The sequence below is a fragment of the Henckelia pumila genome, chromosome 4 (assembly GCF_033568475.1).
Source record: "Henckelia pumila isolate YLH828 chromosome 4, ASM3356847v2, whole genome shotgun sequence".
NCBI classification, from domain to species: domain Eukaryota; kingdom Viridiplantae; phylum Streptophyta; class Magnoliopsida; order Lamiales; family Gesneriaceae; genus Henckelia; species Henckelia pumila.
Genome location: NC_133123.1, coordinates 134,637,496 through 134,663,747, shown reverse-complemented (window position 1 = coordinate 134,663,747; position 26,252 = coordinate 134,637,496).

Sequence of the window (26,252 nt, the reverse complement as noted above, 5' to 3'; positions counted from 1 at the left end):
TCTCATCTTGAGGTATTTTTGTAGATGTCAAATCGTGACGACCAGAGTTCTCATGGCAGTGTTGGTGGGCGTTGGGGAGATGCCGACCGGGAGCCTCGTCGAGAACGGCGTCATCGTCACCATGACGACGAGCGTTTCACTGTGCGTCGATTCTTAGCTATGGGTCCTAAGCCCTTAGTTGGAGGTGAGTCTCCGGAGGATGCGGAGAAATGGTTAGACCGCATGGAGACGACTTTTCAGACTTTCCAATGCACCGATGAGCAGAAGGTGGAGACCCTTGGCTATCTTCTAGATGGGCGTGCGCGCAGGTGGTGGAGGTTTACTTCTGCACCTTTTGTTACGGCGAGAGGAGTGGCCACCTGGGCCGAGTTCCGCATAGCTTTCCAAAAGCGGTATTTTCCTCCTGCACTCCGTCAGTCGAAGGCAGGCGAGCTACTGAGTCTGCGACAGGGAGCCATGTCTATCGATGAGTATCAGTAGAGGTTCTTTGATCTATTATCCTATTGCCCCGAGATTGCTGATAGCTCAGAGATGAAGTATAATCTGTTCCTTCAGGGCCTTAACCCTGAGATCCATGACCGTGTGGCGGTTGGTGATGACATGTCCTACGAGGGTTTGGTGAGCCGTTGTCACCAGGCGGAGGACAGCATTCGGCGGAACAGGTCTTTCTCTTAGTCGAGGCCTGCTAGTTCTTTGGGTCCCCGTGCCCAAACTTTCAAGAAGTCTGGATCTTCTACTTCCTCTGGTTCTGGAGGTGTTGTCCATTTCGATAAGAAGGACAAGTGTGATCACTGTGGGAAGAACCATCCATCCGACAAGTGCCGCAGAGCTTCTGGAGCTTGTTTCCGTTGTGGAGAGACTGGTCATATCCGGAGGGATTGTCCACAGTCTGGGGAAGGAGGTTCTGGATCTGGTTCAGGATCGGTTTCTCAGGCCACCGTTCAGCAGAGGTCGCAGGGGCAGTCTGCTGGGAGTTCTCATTTGAGGCCACGAGCTTCTGGCCAGGTGTTTGCCCTGAGACATGATCAGGCAGTGGAGGAGAATGAGAAAGTCATCGCAGGTACATTTCTGCTTTATGGTATACATGCTCTTGTACTTATTGACACTGGTGCATCTCATTCCTTCATTTCTGCACGTTTTGTTAAGAGGCATAAGTTACCATGCATTGCACTAGACGTAGTGATGTCTGTTTCTACTCCGACGGGCCAATCTGCTTTGGCTAAGCGTCTAGTGATGGGTTGCCCTTTAGAGTTCGAAGGGAACATTCTGTTAGCGAATCTCATGGTCCTGGCAATGGACGACTTTGATTGCATTCTGGGAATAGATGTGTTGACTACCTACCGAGCTTCAGTGGACTGCTATCAGAGATTAGTACGCTTTCATCCGGAAGGGAGTGAGAGTTGGTTTTTCTATGGTGAGGGAGCGCGACCCCCAATGCCTTTGGTATCAACTTTGAGAGCCTGTCGAGCTCTGGAGTCTGGCGGGGAAGGCTACCTTATCTATGCAGTTGATTTGTCCGCTGAGAGTATTGGGTTAGAGAGCATTCCTGTTGTGGATGAATTTCCAGATGTATTTCCTGATGAGATTCCGGGTTTTCCTCCTGCTAGGGAAGTCGAGTTTGGCATAGAGTTGATGCCGGGTACTTCGCCTATTTCTAGAGCACCGTATCGTCTGGCTCCGTCAGAGATGCGTGAGTTAAAGAATCAGCTACAGGATCTTTTGGACAAGGGGTACATTCGTCCTAGTGTATCTCCTTGGGGAGCTCCTGTTCTCTTCGTGAAGAAGAAGGATGGGTCGATGCGGATATGCATTGACTATCGGCAGCTGAATCGAGTCACTGTGAAGAACAAGTATCTGTTGCCTCGTATTGATGACTTGTTTGATCAGCTGCAGGGCACGTCAGTTTACTCCAAGATTGACTTGAGATCTGGGTATCATCAGTTGAGAGTCCGTGATCAGGACGTAGCCAAGACTGCATTCCATACTCGCTATGGGCATTACGAGTTTCTAGTGATGCCATTTGGGTTGACTAATGCGCCGGCTATATTCATGGATTTGATGAACCGTGTCTTCAGGGAGTATTTGGACAAGTTTGTCGTGGTCTTCATTGACGACATCTTGGTGTATTCACGTAATATGGAAGAGCATGTTTCTCACTTGCGGTTAGTACTACAGACTCTTCGAGATGAGCAGTTGTACGCCAAGCTGAGCAAGTGTGAGTTCTGGATGGATAGAGTGGTTTTTCTTGGCCATATCATATCCAGGGAGGGGATTTCTGTTGATCCAAGCAAGATTGAAGCGGTACTTAATTGGTCGCGTCCGACGACAGTTGCTGAGATCCGTAGTTTTCTGGGTCTAGCAGGGCATTATCGTCGCTTCATTCTGAACTTCTCTCAGTTAGCTCGACCGTTGACGCAGCTTACTCACAAGGGTGTGGATTTCGAGTGGTCCTCCGAGTGTGAGGAGAATTTCCGTGAGCTTCGACGGCGATTGACTTCTGCGCCGGTGTTGGCATTACCGTCCGGATCTCGAGGGTATGTGGTATACACGGATGCTTCTCTTCAGGGGTTAGGTTGTGTCCTGACTCAGAATGGGCATGTGATCGCATACGCTTCTAGACAGCTGAAGCTTCACGAGGACAACTACCCAGTCCATGATTTGGAGTTAGCAGCCATTGTGTTCGCTTTGAAGATCTGGCGTCATTATCTGTATGGCGAGAAATTTGAGATCTTCACCGACCATAAGAGTCTCAAGTATTTGTTCACTCAGGAGAAGTTGAACATGAGGCAGAGACGTTGGATGGATTTGCTTAAGGACTATGATTGCGAGATTAAGTACCATCCGGGAGCTGCTAATCTCATCGCTGATGCTTTGAGTCGCAAGGTGCAACTATCCGCACTTCAGACTTGTTCGATGTCTAGTGCGATCAGTGACTGTTGTACTTCAGGTTATACCTTCAAACATAAGAAAGGTATGCAGAGTATCCAGATGTTTGCGATATTATCTGAGCCAGCCTTGTATTCGCGGATCCGAGATGCTCAGATGTCTGATTCAAAGACCCAGCGTTTAGCTCGTCTAGCTAACGAGGGTAGCTCGTCTGGATTTCATTATCAGTCAGATGGCTTTCTGTGTTTGTCTGGTAGGCTTGTGATTCCGCAGGATGAAGAGTTGCGAGAGGATATTTTGTCTCAGGCACATCGCACTAAGTTGAGTATTCATCCTGGGAGCAACAAGATGTACAAGGATCTACGTACTCGTTTCTGGTGGAAGGGAATGAAACGCAGTGTTTATCAGTTTGTTTCGAGATGTTTGGTGTGTCAACAGGTCAAGGCAGAGCACCGACGACCTGGAGGATTGCTTCACAGTCTGCCTATTCCTGAATGGAAATGAGAGTTTATCACTATGGACTTTGTGACCCATTTGCCGGTATCCCCGAGGAACTGTGATGCTATCTGGGTTGTGGTGGACCGACTCACCAAGTCAGCGCATTTCATTGCCTATAGCCGAGAGTACTCTGTGGATCGCATGACACGGATGTACATTCAGGAGATCGTCCGACTCCATGGAGTGCCTGTGAGCATTGTCAGCGATCGGGACCCCAGGTTTACTTCTAGATTCTGGGGGAGTGTTCAGCGTGCGATGGGTACTACTCTCAGTTTGAGTACAGCCTATCATCCGGAGACTGATGGTTAGTCAGAACGCACTATCCGTACGCTAGAGGATATGCTTAGAGCGTGCATCTTGGATTTTGGTCCAGCCTGGCAGGATCATTTGCCGTTGATCGAGTTCGCTTACAACAACAGCTATCACACTAGTATTGGGATGGCACCTTTTGAGGCGTTGTATGGGCGACGTTGTCGTACTCCACTATTCTGGGAAGAAGTAGGGGAGAGACAGGCTGAGGGACCGGAGTTTATCCAGCAGGCGATAGACATTGTTGATCAGATCAAGAAACGGATTAAGACTGCACAGGATCGTCAGGCCAGCTATGCTAATATCAAGCGTAGGCCCTTGCAGTTCGAGGTCGGGGAGAAAGTGTTTCTGAGAGTGTCACCTTTCCGCAAGATTCTCAGATTTGGCCTTAAAGGCAAGTTGTCTCCCAGATTTATCGGCCCGTTTGAGATCTTGGAGAGCATTGGCGATTTGGCTTATCGACTAGCTTTGCCACCGCATCTGTCCAGTATTCATGACGTGTTCCACGTATCTCTGTTGCGACGGTATGCGGCGGATGAATCTCATATTCTGCAGCGGTCTGAGGTTCAGGTAGACAAGGATTTGACTTATGTTGAGAAACCTCTTCGTATCCTGGATTATAAGGATAAGGTTTTACGGAACAAAGTCATTCCTTTGGTTTTAGTTCAGTGGCAGCGCAGAGGCACTGAGGAAGCTACTTGGGAGCTACTTGGGAGCTTGAGGACAGGATGCGTAAACACCATCCTGAGTTTTTTTGATTTCATTCTTTAAGTTGTATTCAGTTGCAAACTCTGTAAACGTTTGATTTGAGTAAAGAATGTTTCTGATTTCTGTATTTGCATTCGGTACTTAAGATCTGTTTTCGAGGACGAAATATCTTAAGTGGGGGAGAATGTAGTAGCCCGTACCCTAATTGAGTAATTAAAGGATTTATGCTAATTAATTGAATTGGGTATTGAACGGATCGGAAGCTCCAAAGGCACGATCGGAAGCTTCGAACAGGATCGGAAGCTCCGATGAGCGATCGGAGGCACCGATGTTATTACGTCAGGCATGACGTGTGGTTGGATCGGAAGCTCCGATCAGGACCGGAGGCTCCGATCACCCCTATCCGGAGTCAACAAGTGATATTTTGACACGTGGCAGATCAGGATCTTCGGAAGCTCCGATGGCAGGATCGGACGTTCCAATCGAGGTTCGGACGTTCCGATCAAGGATCGGAAGTTCCGATCGTTGTCTATAAATAGAAGGCCGAGACTTCACTTTCATTTGCCAATTCCGAGTCCTCCCTTCCCTTCTAGTCCTTTTGGAGCTGTTCTAGTCTTCTTAGGCTTGGTCCGGAGGTCGGCGAGGCGTTCGTTAGTCGTAGCGGAGTTGTGCCCAAGTTCTGGAGGCATCGACATCAAAGGGCTAACGACGGACGAAGGTATAGCTTTTGCTTCCTATAAATATTTAGGAGTATGCAATAGCTTAGTTAAGTCTTTTAGAGCACTTTAATGATAGTAGTATCATTTGGCAGTGTAGAGCAGACTATAGGCGTGGACCTAGAGTTGGTAGAGCTTGCACTGTGTTGAGGTACGAAAGTACTGTTCGAGATATCCTGACTGAGTATGCATGTATTATGTGACCGCATGATTTATATGACATGATATTATACTGCATTCATTTGCATCTTGCTGTATCTCCTTCGAGATGTCTGTTAGTAGGATTGTACCCTATCCTGTTAGTGGATGGACTTCCATCGATTTGGGTCCGGCGTTTCCACGGTTATCTCGGTATGGGAGCCACCTCCTGAAGCGACGGCACAGCGTGCTACATACCAGGGCCCGGTCTGTCTCTGTTATCTGATCCTTGACCTCGAGTCTATAGGGAGTTCACTTTGCATGCATGTATACTCATACTCTCGCACTGAGCGTTTTATGCTCACGTCTCGTACTCTGTATTTTCTGGACACCCTATTCCATGGGGCAGGTTTGCGATTGGACGAGGAGTGTGGATCCAGGAGGGGCTAGTCAGTGGTTGGCCAGCTGGAGCATCGCTTAGGTTTTATTACTGTTGTTTGGGTTTATACAGCTATTCGATTTGGTTGTATATTATTGGATAAATTACAGATTCCTTTACTTGGGATTGTATAATGTTTATGGTTTCCGCAGTTCTATTCTGATATCTGTTTAATTAAGTTAATTGCATGCCTAAGTTCTGTTTAGTAGGTGATCCGGGTAAGGGTCATTACATCAGTAAATTAGGCAATTGAATTTCAAAGATAGATCATGCTCACATGCAATTTATCAAATCATCGGATTATCAAATGAAGTAATGCATTATCATGCAATACAATACATGCATGTGACTCAATCTACCCCGCTCAGCTTCTATCTCAATCCAAGAACTTACGCTCTGATACCACCTGTTGTGACGACCCGAGTTCTAATCTCTCATTTAATCAAATGTCCAATAATAGACAAGAAACAATGTCTAAACAAAAGAGTAAAAAAATTTTTTTTTTTAAAAATGGATTGCCCTGCGCACGCGCGGGAATCACCCCTCGCGCGCGCGCCGGCCAATGAGACCGAGGTCTCAAGAGCTGGCTCGCGCGTGCGCGAGTACTTGCTTGCCCGTGCGCCGGCCACTGCACCAGAAAAAAATGCTCAGCTGCTGTCAAAAATAGTTCTTCAAGTATTTCCATCCAAGATCAACTCAAACAAGGATTTATTCATGATCTAATCCATAGCAACATCTAACATGCATTCTAACATGCTACACAATGGATACCATTAGATCATAACAAGCCTTACAATCATAATAATCAAGACTTTCCAAAATATGCAAGACACATTGCTATATAACAAGATCAAGATACTTCATAGTGTTTTAAGGATTTACATCAAATCTCAAATCCTATAAACATCAACAAGACAACATCTAGATCATTTACAAGTCTTGATACAAGTATCTAAAACATGATTATGTTTAAGGCTCAAATATACATCATGACAGCTCATACAACTTCTAACTCGGATCATCACGCTATGTTCATCTCATCCCTTGTTTGTTAAGCACGCCTTTGCCCGGTTCTACTCCCTCCTATTGCAATGACACATACAACAAAACAATAGCCGGATAACTCCGGTGAGAAATATATTTCCCAGTAAAAGCAACTAAACATGCATATCAAACATATATCAAGATCATGATATAAAAGTAATACAATGCATGTTTTAAAAACAAGGTTCATCTCTTCATTCGTCGGTTGGGATCCCGAGAAGTAGATATCATAACTAATCCACCGAATCTCCCGCTCGAGGTGGGGTTACTTATCTTTCTTCTCTAGACTTTGAAGCAATCATATATGCAAATCAGACGCTAGGCTAAAACAACCACCCAGGCCATACATATACGATTCCTCAAATCGTCTATTCGAACGTTTCCGTTCATTTCAAAATCAAGGAATAAGTCTTCAAGATTAATGCAACATATATCATCATCAAGGCATTCATAACATCAAAAACTTATTCAACAACTCAAATGATAACACATAAGAGAAATTAAGAAAACAAGTATGTGATTTAGGGGAACTCGATATAAACCATCTCGAGTTGTAATCCTAATCAATTAGTAGTCCACTTTTACCTTCGTATTTTTCGTCTATTCTGAATTCTTCAACCTCAAAACATGCACATCAATCTTTGTTCAATTCATTCCTTTCAGAATCGAGTCGAAATCATCAGCACATCTTCAATCAAATCATTTCAAACCTCAAGCAAACTTCCTCGGTTCACAATTCGACTTCTTGAGTTGTTTGAACTCGTAGCATGTCTGAAATATAAAGATTGCATCTAACAAAATCAGTATACAATCCCAAGATCATTGGCTCAATCTTATACTATCAATATGGCTTCAAAACATAACCGAGCATCGTAACGATTGTAAATCGGGAATCGTTACGGTATCAAATTCATTTCGAACTTATTTAACCTTAATCCAATTCATACGTCCATTCCAAATCAATACTACATCGTTCAAATCTTCATATCAGTAGCTAAACATATCAATATCAGCTGGACATCATAACAAGTTTATTCATTCATCCATATTCGATCCGGTTTCGAAAATAAACGATACAACACGTCAAGAACAAAATCAAAACTCAAAGTACTGATCTCTGCCATATATCGATCTTCAAAACATATCAAAAGGATCAAATACTTACATCAAATTGAAGTACTTGTCTCAAGGATTCCAGAACATCTTTCGGAATCAAAATCGGACGCACGAATCAAAAGTTACGGCGATTTGAAACAATCGAATTCAAAATAAAAAGGAAGAGGTTTCGACCTCTGTTCTCGAATTCCTGATTCTATTCTGAATATAACACGTTTCATTCTGATAATTATGCTTAAAATCAAATAGCTATTGCATAAATTGCAATTTAGTCCCTGAAGTTTTCATTAATTGCAATTCAGTCCTCGGCCGTCGTTTTAATTCAATTTCAATCCAAAATAATTTAAGAATATTACAATTTAAATCAAAACTCTAAATATTCCCAAATTAAATATACTCGGATTAAAATAAATTAAATTCGTATTAATTAAATAATCCCGACCGTTTGCACTTCAGCCCTTCAAATATCAGTATGTGCAAATCAGTCCCTGATCGAGTTATATCTTCCAAATTCATCTTCTTTAATTTCCGAAACATGGAATTAAATCTTAAATTTCATAAATATTCAAATCGAATATTTATTATTTTAATTTAAGAATTCTCGGAATTTAATTCTCAAAATCCGTAAATTCTCAAATTAAATATTTTCAGCTCGGAAATTAAATCTATCATTTTCATAACCTCTCAAATCAATATTAGCCCATAATATGGAATTTAAGTCTCAAATCCCATAATTAATAATTCAATATTTTCGGGTCTTACAACATATATCATCATCAAAGCATTCATTATATCAAGAACTTATTCAATAACTCAAAGTAAAGCACATAAGAGCAATTAAGCAAACAAGTATGTGATTTAGGGAAACTCGATACAAACCATCTCGAGTTGTAATCCCACTCAAAAAGTAGTCCATTTTTACCTTCGTATTTCGTCTGTTCTGAATTCTTCAACCTCAAAACAGGCACATCAATCTTTGTTCAATTCATTCCTTTCAGAATCGAGTCGAAATCATCAACACATCTTCAATCAAATCATTTCAAACTCAAGCGAACTTCCTCGGTTCACAATTCGACCTCTTGAGTTGATTGAGCTCGTAGCACGTCTGAAATATAAAGATTGCATCTAACAAAATCAGTATACAATTCCAAGATCATTAGACTATCAGTATGGTTTCAAAACATAACCAAGCATCGTAGCGATTGACAATCGGGAATCGTTACGGTATCGAATTCATTTCTAATTTCAATTCCATTCATACGGCTTTTCATATCCGTTCATTGTCATTCAACTCTTCCAACCAACAGATATTATCATAAACATATCAAAGAATATCTTATCTCAAAAATCATCTATCAAACTTGTCTCAAAACACGAATCGACGGCGTAGCGATTAAAAATCGGTAACCGACGACATATCGAAACCATTTTCAACTCTTCCAACAAATTGTATATCTTCATATCATTATATATCATCAACATCAGCTAATTACCAGCATAATCAGATGCTACACAAGTCGAAATCTATGCTGGTTATCATATGAATTTCATTCAATACTCAAGATTCAATTCGGTTTCGAATATACAACGCTAGAATATCAATAACATGATCAAACAAATCAACTTTTGATTTCTGCCCATATTCGAATTTCAAAACTTATTCAAGACATCATAAACCTTACATCAAATCGAAGGCCTCGTTGCAAGGATTCCATAACATCTTTCGGAATTGAAATCGGACGAACGGATCAAAAGTTACGTTGATTTGAAAAATCAAAATCACAAGAAAAAGGAAGAGGTTTCGACCTCTGTTCTAACTTTCTGAAACCTTTTTGCTTCAAACACGTTTCATTCTGATTAAATTGGATAGATATTGCATAAATTGCAATTTAGTCCCTGAAGTCTTCAGTAATTGCAATTCAGTCCTCGGCCGTCGTTTTAATTCAATTTCAATCCAAAATAATTTAAGAATATTAGAATTTAAATCAAAACTCTACATATTCCCAAATTAAATATACTCAGATTAAAATTAATTAAATTCGGATTAATTAAATAATCCCGACCGTTTGCACTTCAGCCCTTCAAATGTCAGTATGTGCAAATCAGTCCCTGATCGAGTTATATCTTCCAAATTCATCTTCTTTAATTTCCGAAACATGGAATTAAATCTTCAATTCCATAAATATTCAAATCGAATATTTATTCTTTTAATTTAAGAATTCTCGGAATTTAATTCTCAAAATCCGCATATTCTCAAATTACATATTTTCAGCTCGGAAATTAAATCTATCATTTCCATAACTTCTCAAATCAATATTAGCCCATAATATGGAATTTAATTCTCAAATCCCATAATTAATAATTTAATATTTTCGGGCCTTACAATTCCCCCCCTCTAAGAAATGATTTCGTCCTCGAAATCGTAGTCAAGCCAAATATCAAGTCTGATAGATTGAATGATTATTTGAAGTTATTTGCACCTCAATCATTCAACTCTAATCTATTCAGTTGTACTCTAAGTACTGAATATAATTCTCTCTGTATTCCTCTTGTCTGATTCAAGTACACAGAAGGAATTTATTAATATTTCCTTACTTTAGATACGTGAAACAACTCAGATTCATTGTATCAAGCTGAAAAGAATAAATCTTTCCCATCGTCAATTCCATCTGACATCTTATTCAATGAAGTTCAATATTCAACTTCATATTCTGAATTTGTAAATGAAATTCTGTTTTTTCTCTATTCTGAATTGAATGATGTTTCAAGAATAACTTTGTCGTTTAACTAATCCGTTTCAGCTTTCAAAGTTATATCTATCATTCAATTACTAATTCTGCTTCTTCTTTTCCGTTTTCATTTCATACAGATTCATCGTCAAATTCGTTGTGTATCTCGAATCAACTCCGATCGGATATCGACAAATTATGTCTGATCTGATGTCATATACCTTGGTAATATCATTAAAACACAAGAAATCGGAGTTCTTTTCATCATATTATCATATCATTATCTCAAAATCAGCTCAATAGCTATTACAGGAATTATAATCCTCAAGTGGCAACATATCAAATCAAATAATACCGAATCAGGTATTAAAGTTCTGAGAATATCCTCAATATTTGGAAAATCGACTCAGATAATCCATCAATCAAATTCAACTCTCAGAACATCAGTCAATCAATCGATGCCACATTCTGTCAAATAAATCTAAAGTCTTAATTCGGACAATAAATTTTAATCATTCCTGTACTTTCATCATATTTCTATCTTCTTCACGGATCTGAATGGATAGCTGTTCGTCACATCTCATACAGAGTATTCTGCCAAATTCTGATTAGTCTATTCGGACTATCAATTAATCAGAGTATCATATGTTGTAGTCACAGATTTCAAAGTATTCAGAACTGTTGATAATCGGTATCATATCAGATAAAAAGTTCATTCTCACAAATTCGATTCATCATCTCTGACTAGTCTTCCCATTCAAGGATAATATATTGTACCTTTTCCTCAAAAAGTACTCAATGTCTTCGGATCTTCTGTATTAAAATTAATAGTAAACCCAATGTTTCAATCTAAAACATTATTTCCTGGCTTACTGTTCATTTTGCAATGAATCTAATCACAATTCAATGATTTGATCATACAGACAGATCATCGTATACAGTAATGTTCATCAGTCTGTTCATAACTACCACCTGTTTACCTCATCTATACTGTTTCATCACGGTAGTTGTTGCAAAATATTCTTTCAAATTATAATCTTGGTTCAATGTTTGGAGTTTCCAAACTAATATTGAACTCATCTGATCAACGATTTTCAACTTCATCAGAACATCTCTATACGTTTAACTTAAAAAACGTACTAATTCTGTTACTTCTATTTGCTTTATCAAAAGATAAAACAATTATCAAATGAATATCGAATTCATTGTTGTGCAATTCTTTAAATTCTGATATATCTTTTCGGAAATATCAGGCATAATCAAATAATCAATCATAATAGAATTCATTCATTCGGATCTGAGGCTTCAATTCATATCTCAATCTAGCATTCTGTACTGAATTCTAATCACTTCAGTTTACTTTCTGTGTTGTTTTCATCTTTTGAATAATTCTGCCGTATTTCCAATAGAAAAATCATTCTGATTGGTGATATATTCGTCTGAATATTCAAACCAGAATACACAAAAATCTGAAATCAATTCATCGGATGCCTATTTCATTCCTTATTCCTATTTCCAAATACCGACAAATCATATCATCTAACCCAAAAATCATGGATCATATTTAAATTCTCCTATCAGTTACGAGCCACTATCTTAAAATACGCTGAAATATCATCAAAGGATCAATAATTCTCAAAATCAAAAGAAATAAATCAAGATTGAGAAAATCCCTCAATCAAGGTCATCCAAAATCAAATCTTCTGGATAACAAACTCTGCAAAGTGAAAACAACTCACTTGCATCACATAACTCAGAATGAGTAAATCAACACAGGCTCTAAACGAAAGCAATGTGCCATGAGAGCCAATCAATATTAAATCATTCAAGAATTATATCTCCAGTTGATGTAATCGATTCAGCATAATCAAAGAAAAGACTCATCTGTAACTGATTTTCATATCATCATATATCTTCTAAACCTCAAGATTAATATATAATTCATAATCTCATCAAGTCGGTAATTCATAAATTCTTCAATTATTCAATTCAATATTGAATTCCAGTTCACAACTTAAACTAAAGTCAAAAATCTTACTGAAACATATCTGTAATCTCTATTCAATAGCGTACTTATCAATGCTAATTTAGATCTTGAACATATCTCGTGCATTGAATATACTGATTTCGGAATATTTCTGTAATCAAATATCATATAGCAAACCGAAATTATAGAATCTTAATTCAAGATTCTATATCATATCATCATATTCATATGCATATCATGTTCCTGTTGATCTAATTTTATCGCTTCTTATCATCATACTGATTGGTTAAATCACAAAATCCAGTGATTCAATAATCTGCAACTATCACTAATCAGTACTTAGGTAAATTCTCTCATGAACAATATCATGTTCAGTTTCAGTTCATCGAGGCAATAGTTCTAATCTTCAGTTCAATTCACAAAATCTCTTTTCTAATACAGAGGTAATCATATAATAAGCTTTCAGCTATTATGTATCTATTGCACCAATAATAAACAGGTCAAAACAAAATAAATCTATTACCTGAAATTTCATTCTCAGGTGCAATTTCATTCTGATCCTCTGTATACCTTTGCTATTTATTCATTGAATAAATTTTAGCACATCTGTCTGACTTATCCTCACACTGTTTGTTCAGATATCTTCCTCCACAAAAAGTGTAATAATTTCTAATATACTCTGCATTCAGAATCAGACTAATTCATCTCGATTCGCTAGAGTTAGAGATTTATTTTCATATCATTCGCTTCATATTCATTCTAGAATAAAAATTGTAGATAAAGTTGTGAGTATCTCACAGACTCTTTCATGTCTACAATTTCATTTTCCTAACTCATCATTCAGCTTCAATTCTCCGAGACAAGGCTATGTCTTTAAACAAAATGTTTCAGTTGTCAACATTTATTAAACAAAATCTGCGGATTCAAGACATTAAATAACTCACTCAATCTTGAGCTTTTCATCATCTACAATTCAAAGAATTGTAATAGACTTGAAAATTCTAATAAGGCATTTTCAAAAGATTCAACTTCTACAGGGTATATTTTTCTTTCTCATCATTTCTATCTGTTGTGGCAAAGAACTATAAACAAAATTATGTTCTAAGCACTTACCAACAATCAACATACCTCTGCCTTCTTATCATTTCTTTATCAAAATCCACCAGCTGGTTGCTAGGTTTCGAAGTTGGTATTCAATCAATCTGATCCGATATTCATCTGAATCTTTCCGGTATTTGAACAAATAGTCAAGTTCTTCAAGCCAACTATTACCTACAACATCATCTATTCATTTGCAGATATTCTGTTATGTTCAATCAGAGATACTTCGTTCAGCTGAGCAATACCGTTCTGTTCTGTTCAATCTGACCATACCTTTCTGTTCAGTCTGGCCATACTAGTCTGTCAGTCTGGGGTGCTTACGTCACCCAAAGAACACTTTTCTATTCAATTATGGGTGCTTACATCACCCGGTAAAAATCTTATAACAAAACGGTAAAAATTTCAAGAATTTACAAATCAGTAAATCAGGCAATTGAATTTCAAAGATAGATCATGCTCACATGCAATTTATCAAATCATCGAATCATCAAATCAAGTAATGCATAATCATGCTATACTGTAAATGCATGTGACTCAATCTACCCCGCTCAGCTTCTATCTCAGTCCAAGAACTGACGCTCTGATACCACCTGTTGTGACGACCCGAGTTATAATCTCTCATTTAATCAAATGTCCAATATTAGACAAGAAACAATGTCTAAACAAAAGAGTAAAAAAAAAAAAAAATTTAAAAATGGATTGCCCTGTGCACGCGCGGGCATCACCCCTCGCACGCGCTCCGGCCAATGAGACCGAGGTCTCAAGAGCTGGCTCGCGCGCGCGCGAGTACTTGCTCGCCCGTGCGCCGACCACTGCATCAGAAAAAAAATGCTTAGCTGCTGTCAAAAATAGTTCTTCAAGTATTTCCATCCAAGATCAACTCAAACAAGGATTTATTCATGATCTAATCCATAGCAACATCTAACATGCATTCTAACATGCTATACAATGGATACCATTAGATCATAACAAGCCTTACAATCATAATAATCAAGACTTTCCAAAATATGCAAGACACATTGCTATATAACAAGATCAAGATACTTCATGGTGTTTTAAGGATTTACATCAAATCTCAAATCCTATAAACATCAACAAGACAACAACTAGATCATTTACAAGTCTTGATACAAGTATCTAAAACATGCTCATGTTTAGAATTCAACTCTACAACATGACAGCTTACTCAACCATCTAACTCGGATCATCACACTATATCTCTTCAACCCTTGTTCTTCAAGATTGCCTTTGTTCTGCTTCATTTCCTCCTATTGCCATGACACATGCAACATAACAATAGCCGGATAACTCCGGTGAAAAATATATTTCCCAGTAAAAGCAACTAAACATGCATATCAAACATATATGAAGATCATGATATAAAAGTAAATACAATGCATGTTTTCAAAACAAGGTTCATTTCATCATTCGTCGGTTGGGATCCCGAGAAGTAGATATCATAACTAATCCACCGACTCTCCCGCTCGAGGTGGGGTTACTTATCTTTCTTCTCTAGACTTTGAAGCAATCATATATGCAAATCAGACGCTAGGCTAAAACAACCACCCAGGCCATACATATACGATTCCTCAAATCGTCTATTCGAACGTTTCCGTTTATTTCAAAATCAAGGAATAAGTCTTCAAGATTAATGCAACATATATCATCATCAAAGCATTCATTATATCAAGAACTTATTCAATAACTCAAAGTAAAGCACATAAGAGCAATTAAGCAAACAAGTATGTGATTTAGGGGAACTCGATACAAACCATCTCGAGTTGTAATCCCACTCAAATAGTAGTCTACTTTTACCTTCGTATTTCGTCTGTTCTGAATTCTTCAACCTCAAAACAGGCACATCAATCTTTGTTCAATTCATTCCTTTCAGAATCGAGTCGAAATCATCAACACATCTTCAATCAAATCATGTCAAACTCAAGCGAACTTCCTCGGTTCACGATTCGACCTTTTGAGTTGATTGAGCTCGTAACACGTCTGAAATATAAAGATTGCATCTAACAAAATCAGTATACAATTCCAAGATCATTAGCTCAATCATAGACTATCAGTATGGTTTCAAAACATAACCAAGCATCGTAGCGATTGACAATCGGGAATCGTTATGGTATCGAATTCATTTCTAATTTCAATTCCATTCATACGGCTTTTCATATCCGTTCATTGTCATTCAACTCTTCCAACCAATAGATATTATCATAAACATATCAAAGAATATCTTATCTCAAAAATCATCTATCAAACTTGTCTCAAAACACGAATCGACGGCGTAGCGATTAAAAATCGGTAACCGACGACATATCGAAACCATTTTCAACTCTTCCAACAAATTGTATATCTTCATATCATTATATATCATCAACACCAGCTAATTACCAGCATAATCAGATGCTACACAAGTCGAAATCTATGCTGGTTATCATATGAATTTCATTCAATACTCAAGATTCAATTCGGTTTCGAATATACAACGCTAGAATATCAATAACATGATCAAACAAATCAACTTCTGATTTCTGCCCATATTCGAATTTCAAAACTTATTCAAGACATCATAAACCTTACATCAAATCGAAGGCCTCATTGCAAGGATTCCAGAACATCTTTCGGAATTGAAATCGGACGAACGGATCAAAAGTTACGGCGATTTGAAAAATCAAAATCACAAGAAAAAGGAAGAGGTTTCGACCTCTGTTCTAACTTTCTGAAACCTTTTTGCTTCAAACACGTTTCATTCTGATTAAATTGGATAGATATTTCATAAATTGCAATTTAGTCCCTGAAGTCTTCAGTAATTGCAATTCAGTTCTCGGACGTCGTTTTAATTCAATTTCAATCCAAAATAATTTAAGAATATTAGAATTTAAATCAAAACTCTAAATATTACCAAATTAAATATACTCGGATTAAAATTAATTAAATTCGGATTAATTAAATAATTCCGACCGTTTGCACTTCAGCCCTTCAAATGTCAGTATGTGCAAATCAGTCCCTGATCGAGTTATATCTTCCAAATTCATCTTCTTTAATTTCCGAAACATGGAATTAAATCTTCAATTCCATAAATATTCAAATCGAATATTTATTCTTTTAATTTAAGAATTCTCGGAATTTAATTCTCAAAATCCGCATATTCTCAAATTAAATATTTTCAGCTCGGAAATTAAATCTATCATTTTCATAACTTTTCAAATCAATATTAGCCCATAATATGGAATTTAATTCTCAAATCCCATAATTAATAATTTAATATTTTCGGGCCTTACAAACGCCTTGAACTTCTCTTGATTTCTTTGAATTTCTTGAATTTGACTTGAGAGAAATGTCTTGAATTCTTCTATTCCTCTGCTTCTTTGACTTCTGTGTTGTGTTTTTTTCTTGGTCATCTGCCCCCTATTTATAGCTGAAGGGTGCAGATTCCTACCATTTTTATTTGATGAGGTGTCGCAATTTGATTGGCTCCTCCTGATTTATTTGGTGATTATATCTTTCATTAATCACAAGATTTGATTTTAAATACTAAAAATATTAGTATTAATTCTTTCCTTTTGGTTTAAGATTTGATTTTAAATACTAAAAATATTAGTATTTTCTTCCATTTGATACAAGATCCAATCTTGATTTTAAAATCTTGGTTTGATCACAAAATATATTAAAATATCAATTAATTAACTATTTATTTATTTTTTTAGGAATTTAATCTCCCAAAAAATAACTAATTGTTTTATTAATATTTAATTATTTTGTACTTGCCATATTTGAAGGTCGACAAATTTAATTGTCTACAAATGACCCCTCGAGACTTATTCATGATTGTTTGGGAGTGAATAAGTCACGAAAATTTAGTTTCTGAAATTTGGTTTCTGAGGTTGCACAAATCCTCATTCCAAAATTTCAATTTCAATATCTTCCAAATTTCTTCCATGTGGATTTTTTTATTATGTTTAACTTTCACTAAAAATATAAGACATATTAATATTTCATGTGAAAAAACAACAACAAATTCATGACTGTACTGAGAATATATCTAAGTTGCCTACGTACCCAATACAGGGATCAAGTCATAACGTAGTTCAAAAATTTGATTGTTTGAGATGGGGGGGTGCCGTGCACAGTTTATACTCATGCGGGCCAGGAGTATCTATTTCTTAACCACCCTAGACTAGGTGGGGATTTAATATTTTAGCCACGTAAAATACCATAAGTGGGAGAAATACAGTTTAACCACATGAATTCACTATTGGTGGAGACATAACAGTTTAACCACATGTAATACCTTGGTGGATACCGTTCACAGTTTATACTCTTGTGGGTCAGGAGTCTTGGTGAAATACTCATCCCCTTTCTTCGAAATTTCTGTTTCTCTTGCTCTATGATATTCTTGAGTTGGAGGCCCTTCCGCTCCACTTGTAGTTATGCTCAACTCCATGTCATGGGTCGAGTAGCTAATTCTTCAAATGTCTTTGGCTGGATTCCTTGAAGGATATATCGAAGTCCCCAATGCATACCTTGGATGCACATCTTAATTGCAGAAGATTCGAACAATCGATCTTTGCAGTTAAGGCTCAAATTTCTTCATCGATTGATAGCGTCAATTACAGTTTCTTATTTCCATTGTCGCGAGTTTGTTAGCTCAATCATACTAACTACTCACCGAGTACTATAGAAGCGATTGAGAAATTCTTGTTCTAGTTGTTTCCAACTATCAATTGAGCATGGCTCTAGATTAGTGTACCAATCAAATGCATTCCCTTTTAGTGAACAGACAAATTGCTTGACTAGGTAATCTTCGTATGTCCCAGCATTGTTACACATATCAATGAAATGAGCCACATGTTGTTTTGGGTTTCCTTTGCCATCAAATTGTTGAACTTTGGAGGTTGATAGCCATTTGGCATTCTTAAGTTAATCAATTCTTTGTGAATATGGCTTGACATATGTGAGAGATGGATTGGAGCATCCGTCAAGATTTTCTTTGATAGTACCCATGATGAACTCTTTTAACTGGTCAACAGGATGTAACGCCCGAAATTATTTAATTTTAATCCGAGAATATTTAATTTGAGAATATTTGGAATTTTGATTTAAATTCTAATATTCTAAAATTATTTAGGATTGAAATTGAATGGAATGAAAGTCTGAGGACCAAATTGAAATTTTTGGAGACTTGAGGGGCCAAAGTGAAAAATTCTTATTTTTAGTGGGACACTTGTTATTCTGAAAGATATTCACGTTTAATTCAACTTATTTCATCAGAAAAATCAGAAGAGAAACCGAGAGAGGAAGGGAAAGGAAATCAAGTTCATTCTTCATCTTCAAATCGCAATATCTTGAGTTCCGGTTATCCGATTTTGATTCTGGAAAGTGTTTTGGAATCCTTGCAATGAGGCCTTCGATTTGATGTAAGTTTTTGTATCTTTCATCATGGTTTAAGAATTCGAAAATGGCAGAGATCAGATGTGATTATGAATTGATGTTGTTGAACTTCTATGTTGTGTTATATTGAAGTCGGGTTGAGGAACGGATGTCGTATCGGTTTCTTATGAATTTCCAGCAATTATTTCGAAATCCCTATAGTATGTTATGCTGGTTTTGATTGATATTCAGCTGATATAGGATGTGAATGATTGTTAGAATTGTTGTAGTTGAGTTTCGGGTTGCCGAGCTCATACCGTTACGCCGTCGAATTTATGATTTGAAGCTGTTTTGCTATTGTATATGGGACTGAGATGTTGCTGAGTTTTAGCTGATATTTCCTTGATATATATGCTGTGATTTCAGTTCATACACAGGGGATGTCAACTTGAGAATCTCGAATTCGAAATCGATAGAATTTCGAACAAGGTTTGTAGTATTTTGCTTTGAAGTTGGGCTGTAACTTGAGCAGAATTTTAATGCAAGATGGTGTGGTTATTTGTACAGATTTGGATAGCTAGAAGACACCTTAAACATCACATTTGAAAGGTAAAAGTGGACTACTACTTGAATGGGATTAAAACTCGAGATGGTTTGTATCGAGTTCCCTAAATCACATACTTATTTGATTACTTGCTCTTATGTGAATTATTACATGAGTTTATGGTGTTAATGAATGCTATATTGATGTTACATATTGCATTCATCTTGTGAAACCTATTCTTTGGTTTTGAAATGAACGGAATCGTTCGATTAGACGATTTGAGGGATTATATATGTATGGCCTGGGTGGTTGACTTAGCCTAGCGTCTGATTTGCATATATAGTGGCTTCAAAGTCTAGGGAAGCAAGATAAGTAACCCCACCTCGATCGGGAGAGTCGGTGGTTTAGTTACGATAACTTCTTCTCGGGATCCCAACCGATGAAAGGAGAGATTCTCTAAGAGAAGCCTATTTTAAAACATGCATTGTCTTTTATTATATATTGAGTTTGATATATATATGACATGATTTGCATGTTAGTTGCTTTTATTGGGAAATATGTTTCTTATCGGAGTTATTCGGCTGTTGTCGTGTTTGTATGTGTGCATGGCAACAGGTGGTTCAGGATCAGGGCAACGACGGGCTTGAGGAATTGAGACTTGAGAGATTAGAGTGATGATCCGGTTTAGATGATGAGCTGTTGTCATATTATGCTTGTATAGATCTTAGACTTGAACTTTAGTCTAGAATGTTGCTTTGTGATCTTGTAATCATAATCGAAGTTCTTGTTGTTAATGTTATTAACTCTTTTGTTGAGATGTTGAGATATGGACTTAGCAAGATGACATCTTTGGCTGCTGAAAAATAGAGCTCGGGACTGTCCAGGATGAGCCCGAGCTACAGAAAACTGCAGATCGAGCGCACCCTTTGATGCTCAAACCCGAGGGTGCGCGCTCGAGCGGTTGAAAAGTGCCGCCCGAGCGCACCCCCCCTCTAAAAAAAAAAAAAAAAATTCTTTGAAGCTTCATATGCTTGTTGATTGCTTATCTTTAATTCATGATCTTGGATTAATTTTATGATTTGAGAGATTAAGAACTGGGTCGTCACACAGGAACTGTACCATTAGATGAAAAATGTAAATATTTAGTATGTTCCTTTTATTTTTTCTTCAATGATGACTCAGTTCCATCATTAGTTTCATCTTGTTTTTCCATGTAACTTGCATCAGTATGGTTTATCTTGTCCATCAACTTCATAATTTGGGAGTCTTGTTCTTGAACATGTTTTGCAAGTCCCTCAATGGCCTTCGTCAAGTTTGCTATTTGATCTTCTAGAGTTGTGGCATTTGTCACCATCACGATTTCTATGTGAGAGTTCGGATGGGTCTCAAGGAAATGGGTTGCCTCCGAAGATACTTGTAATTTCTTGTACATACTTCTCGTGATGACTCCAAGACTTCTAGTAGACTTCATTGCGGAAATCTTCATGCTCGAGATATTTTCATTAGTAGACATGGTGGCTTAAAACTTTTGGTGAAGAATTTAAGATGAAGGGTAGAGATGGTCCCACTAAGAGTGCCAAAATTTGTAGCGCAAAATTCTTTATTTCTTGAAATTAAGAAATAGAAAATGGATACAAAGTGAATATGAGAAATTAAATAAAGATTAGTGGAGGAAATCTCTAAATAATCCCTTGATTTTCCTCTTCAATGACAATTTCTTGATAGATTTGAATTTCTTGAGTATTTGATCTTTTTGGAAGACGATTTGATGTCTTGAGATTTGATTTGATGTCTTGATAAAGTTAATTCGATGGATTAACACCTTGGTATCGAATTAAACTTCAAAATTTGGGAAGAACGCGATGAACTCCTTGAATCGCGCCTTGAAATTTGTTATCTTGAATTTGATGAAGAACACGGTCTTCTTGAATTTGATTTATTTGGCGAAGAACACAAACTTCTTGAAATTTGATGAATAACACGATCTTCTTGAATTTGATTTATTTGATAAAGAACACGATCTTCTTGAATTTGATTTATTTGATGAAGAACAAGAACTTCTTGAATTTGATGAAGACCACGATCTTCTTTAATTTGATGAAGAACACGATCTTTTTTAATTGGATTTGTTTGATGAAGAACACGATCTTCTTGAATTTGATGAAGAACACGATCTTCTTGAATTTGAATGATTTTAAATATATTTGAAGAAGAACACAATTAATCCTTTGAATCACGCCTTGATCTTCTCGAATTTGATGGACTTGAAGAAGAACGCCTTGAACTTCTCTTGATTTCTTTGAATTTCTTGAATTTGACTTGAGAGAAATGTCTTGAATTCTTCTATTCCTCTGCTTCTTTGTCTTCTGTGTTGTGTTTTCTTCTTGGTCATATGCCCCCTATTTATAGCTGAAGGATGCAGATTCCTACCATTTTTATTTGATGAGGTGTTGCAATTTGATTGGCTCCTCCTGATTTATTTGGTGATTATCTTTCATTAATCACAAGATTTGATTTTAAATACTAAAAATATTAGTATTTCTTTCCATTTGGTTTAAGATTTGATTTTAAATACTAAAAATGTTAGTATTTTCTTCCATTTGATACAAGATCCAATCTTGATTTTAAAATATTGGTTTGATCACAAAATATATTAAAATATCAATTAATTAAATATTTATTTATTTTTTTAGGAATTTAATCTCCCAAAAAATAGCTAATTGTTTTATTGATATTTAATTATTTTGTACTTGCCATATTTGAAGATCGACAAATTTAATTGTCTACATATGTATTTGAAACGGGGGACTAATTTGCTGAAACTCCATTTTTCATCATTTAATGCTCGCGCCCAACTTTTATTAATGATTTTTGCATTGAATATTATTTGGAATTCTGCATTAAATTAAATTTGTTGTCAAAATAGAATGGAAAAAACATTAATTTTTTTAAAAAAAACTGTAATATTATTTAAACTTAAAAGATCAATATCAAGGGATACTTTTGTCAGTTTATAAGATAAAAATGAACAATGAAGTGTGATTAATAGTAACATGTTTTCTTTGAATGATCAATTTGTGATTAAAATTATGATTAAGTGACAAGTTATAATTTTGTTCTTTGCTTATAATATATAATTTTATTTTAAATTTGTATTTGTAAAATTGACATTATGATCTTTATTGAAAATTGTAAATTATTATTAGTCCACAAGTAAATTATTTTCATTGGCTAAAATTATTGTGTAAATATTATTTAGTTTTTATAATAAAATTAATAAATTGAGTAAAAAAAGGTTTTCATGAATATGATCAAATCCAATTAAATGTATTAATCATATCTTAAATTATTATATTTTTTATTCATATTTATAATTTTTAAATATATTTTTCATATATTAAAATCAAATAAAATGTATTAAATATGTTTCTAAGTATTTTTAATTTCTATTCATGTTTTATAATTTTTTAAATGAGGTTTTCATATACTCCATCTGTCTCGATTATATAGTCCTATTTTTTCACACAAATTAAAAAAAATCATTGGAAAAATAAATATTAACAAATTTTTCATTTTATTCCTATTTAATGTATTAAAAATGAGTGCACAATTTTAAAAATAAATTTTTATAGCATATTATATATAATCAAACCAATCTGAAAGCTAATATATAATCTAGCAAAAAATGTAACGCGTTAAATTAATATAAAGAAAAATATAATTAATAAATTGTTAAAGAAAAGACGAAAAGACCAAAAATTTATGAGTAATTTCATGACTTGGAAAAAGTATATTTAGCTAGCTCTACTACTACAATATATATAATCCAACTTCTAAATTCGAATAACAAATTAAAACCATTGTACGTCTCTTTATCTATCAAGTGCAAGTCATGAATCATACTACCATTAACTATATATTACTATTCCTTATTATCTCAACCTGTCTTCATGGAACAAGCTGCTCTCGATCGATAAAAAAGACTTGTATTTTGGTCCGAAAGTATCATATCTATGTAGTAAACAAGCTTCCTCTGACATCCCCGCCATTAGCCGTTCATTGCCCATCGAAGAACGACGATCTAGGAAATCGGACATTTGCGATAAATGAAATGTATGATTTCACCTTCTGCGAGAATCCTTTTTCTACGCTATTCTTCTGTCATCTTTGGTGGAATCAAAAGAGTTTCTCTTTCGACGCTTTTGATATTGATTGTCCTGATATTCGATGCGTAGATGGTGACTGCTATTATGAGGTAAGGGCAAATGGTATCTACTTCTCGTCATACTATCCTCCGCACAGTGATTTAGCCAAAAAGTATGATTGGCCATGATTGTAGCTACCTAGCTACTATATATATATGATAAATGGGTAAAAAAAATGATATAACCAAGGGTGAATCTTGATGAATTTATTCATGTACAGTTTGTTACACTATATTATTAATCTATATATAACTTATCTTCTTCAATTTCTTCTCTTCATATTATTTATTTATGTATCGTTCGGTAGAATATGTTATTATTAATATATGTAGCACTTATCTCATTCAATTTCGCGTTCATATCATTTATCTATTTATTAATTTTTTATTTTTCATCAATCAAATCCTTAATAATATATCTTACTTCAATCAAATCATTGAATTTAAATTAAGATATGTTTTATCCCTTATAAATAATATTATTTATATTTTATTTTATTTATTGTTTAAAGGACATAATTGTAATTTATTATTTTTATATAAAATTTAATAATCTAATCAATTAACTATCAATCAAATCCATTAATACTATATTAACTATAATTTTTTATTTAATTTTTATTGCATTATATTATTTATTTATGCTTGATGTGAAATTCTAAATGACAAAATAATCATTATTGTGTACGTAATGTAAATTATTTTAAAAATTTTGTTAACGAAAAGTTGGGAAGTGATTTTTATAGAATAACGAGACAAATTATGATAAAGATTTTTTCATTGTATACAATTTAAATATAAACAAATTAATATACGTGATTATAAAAATGAATAATAACAGTTGAAAAATAATATATTATTTTTTTCTTTGTTATACTATATGATATTACTTAATAAAGTGATCTTCACGACCGAGCTAACAAAGCTGCTCCGATCTAATGAAATCTACAACCAAGAGTGTTAAGAGGGGCAGAAAGGTGTTCTGCCGTATCCTTCCGATGCTCAAGTCAGAAGTGAGGACAACGAAATATAGTGAGTGAAGTGTGTGTATCGAGAGTAAAAATTGGGATCCAAACAATGAAAGTGAACATAATATTTATAAGAGATGTAACGCCCAGAATTATTTAATTTTGATCCGAGAATATTTAATTTGGGAATATTTGGAGTTTTGATTTAAATTCTAATATTCTTAAATTATTTAGGATTGAAATTGAATGGAATGAGAATTTGAGGACTGAATTGCAATTATTGAGGTCTTGAGGGGCTAAAGTGCAATTATCCTTGAGTTATCAGAATTTTATGTATTATTCAGCATGTACACGTGTGAATAGCACATAATTCATCAGATTTCAGACAAGGAAAAAGGAAGAACCGAGAGCAGAATTTCCAAGCTTTTCTTCATCTTTCAAATTGTGATATCTTGAGCTACGGTTATCCGAATTCGATTCCAAAAGATGTTCTGGAATCCTTGCAACGATACCTTCGATTTGATGTAAGTTTCTTCTTTGTTCTTCAGGGTTTGAGATTTCGAAAGGGATAGATATCAGATGTTGTTATGACATTGTGTTGTTGAGATTCTATCTTGTATAATCTTGAAGTTGGGTTGAAGATTGATTTGTATATCATGTTCTTATGAATTCCCAGCTATAATTCGATCTCTATATCTGTTTTTATTTTGGTCTTGAAGCTTCAACAGATGATATACATGTTAGAATTGTTAGAGTTGCGTTCGGGATTGCCGAGTTTATACCGATATGCTGTCAAACTCTTGATTTGTCATGTTTTGCTAGACTGTGCTCGAGCTGTTATTGAGGTGTATCATAGTTGATATTTACTTGGTTGTATGTTATGTTTTCAGTGTATAAACAGGGCCGTAAACTCGAGAACATCGACTCCGAAACCGATAGAAAACATAACAAGGTTGATAAAGTTTGCCTTTGAAATTCTTGTTGAAGTTTGGGGTGATATTGAACAGATTTTGATATAAGCTTGGTGGTTGATCTTGTACAGATTTTGACAAGTTTGAAGACATCCTAAACATCACATTTGAAAGGTAAAAGCGGACTACTAATTGATTGGGATTACAACTCGAGATGGTTTGTATCGAGTTCCCTTAAATCACATACTTGTTTGCTTAATTGCTCTTATGTGTTTTCATTTGAGTTGTTGAATAAGTTTTTGATGTTATGAATGCCTTGATGATGATATATGTCGCATTCATCTTGAAGACTTATTCCTTGATTTTGAAATGAACGGAAACGTTCGAATAGACGATTTGTGGAATCGTATATGTATGGCCTGGGTGGTTGTTTTAGCCTAGCGTCTGATTTGCATATATGATTGCTTCAAAGTCTAGAGAAGCAAGATAATAACCCCACCTCGATTGGGAGAGTCGGTGGATTAGTTATGATATCTACTTCTCGGGATCCCAACCGACGAATGACGAAATGAACCTTG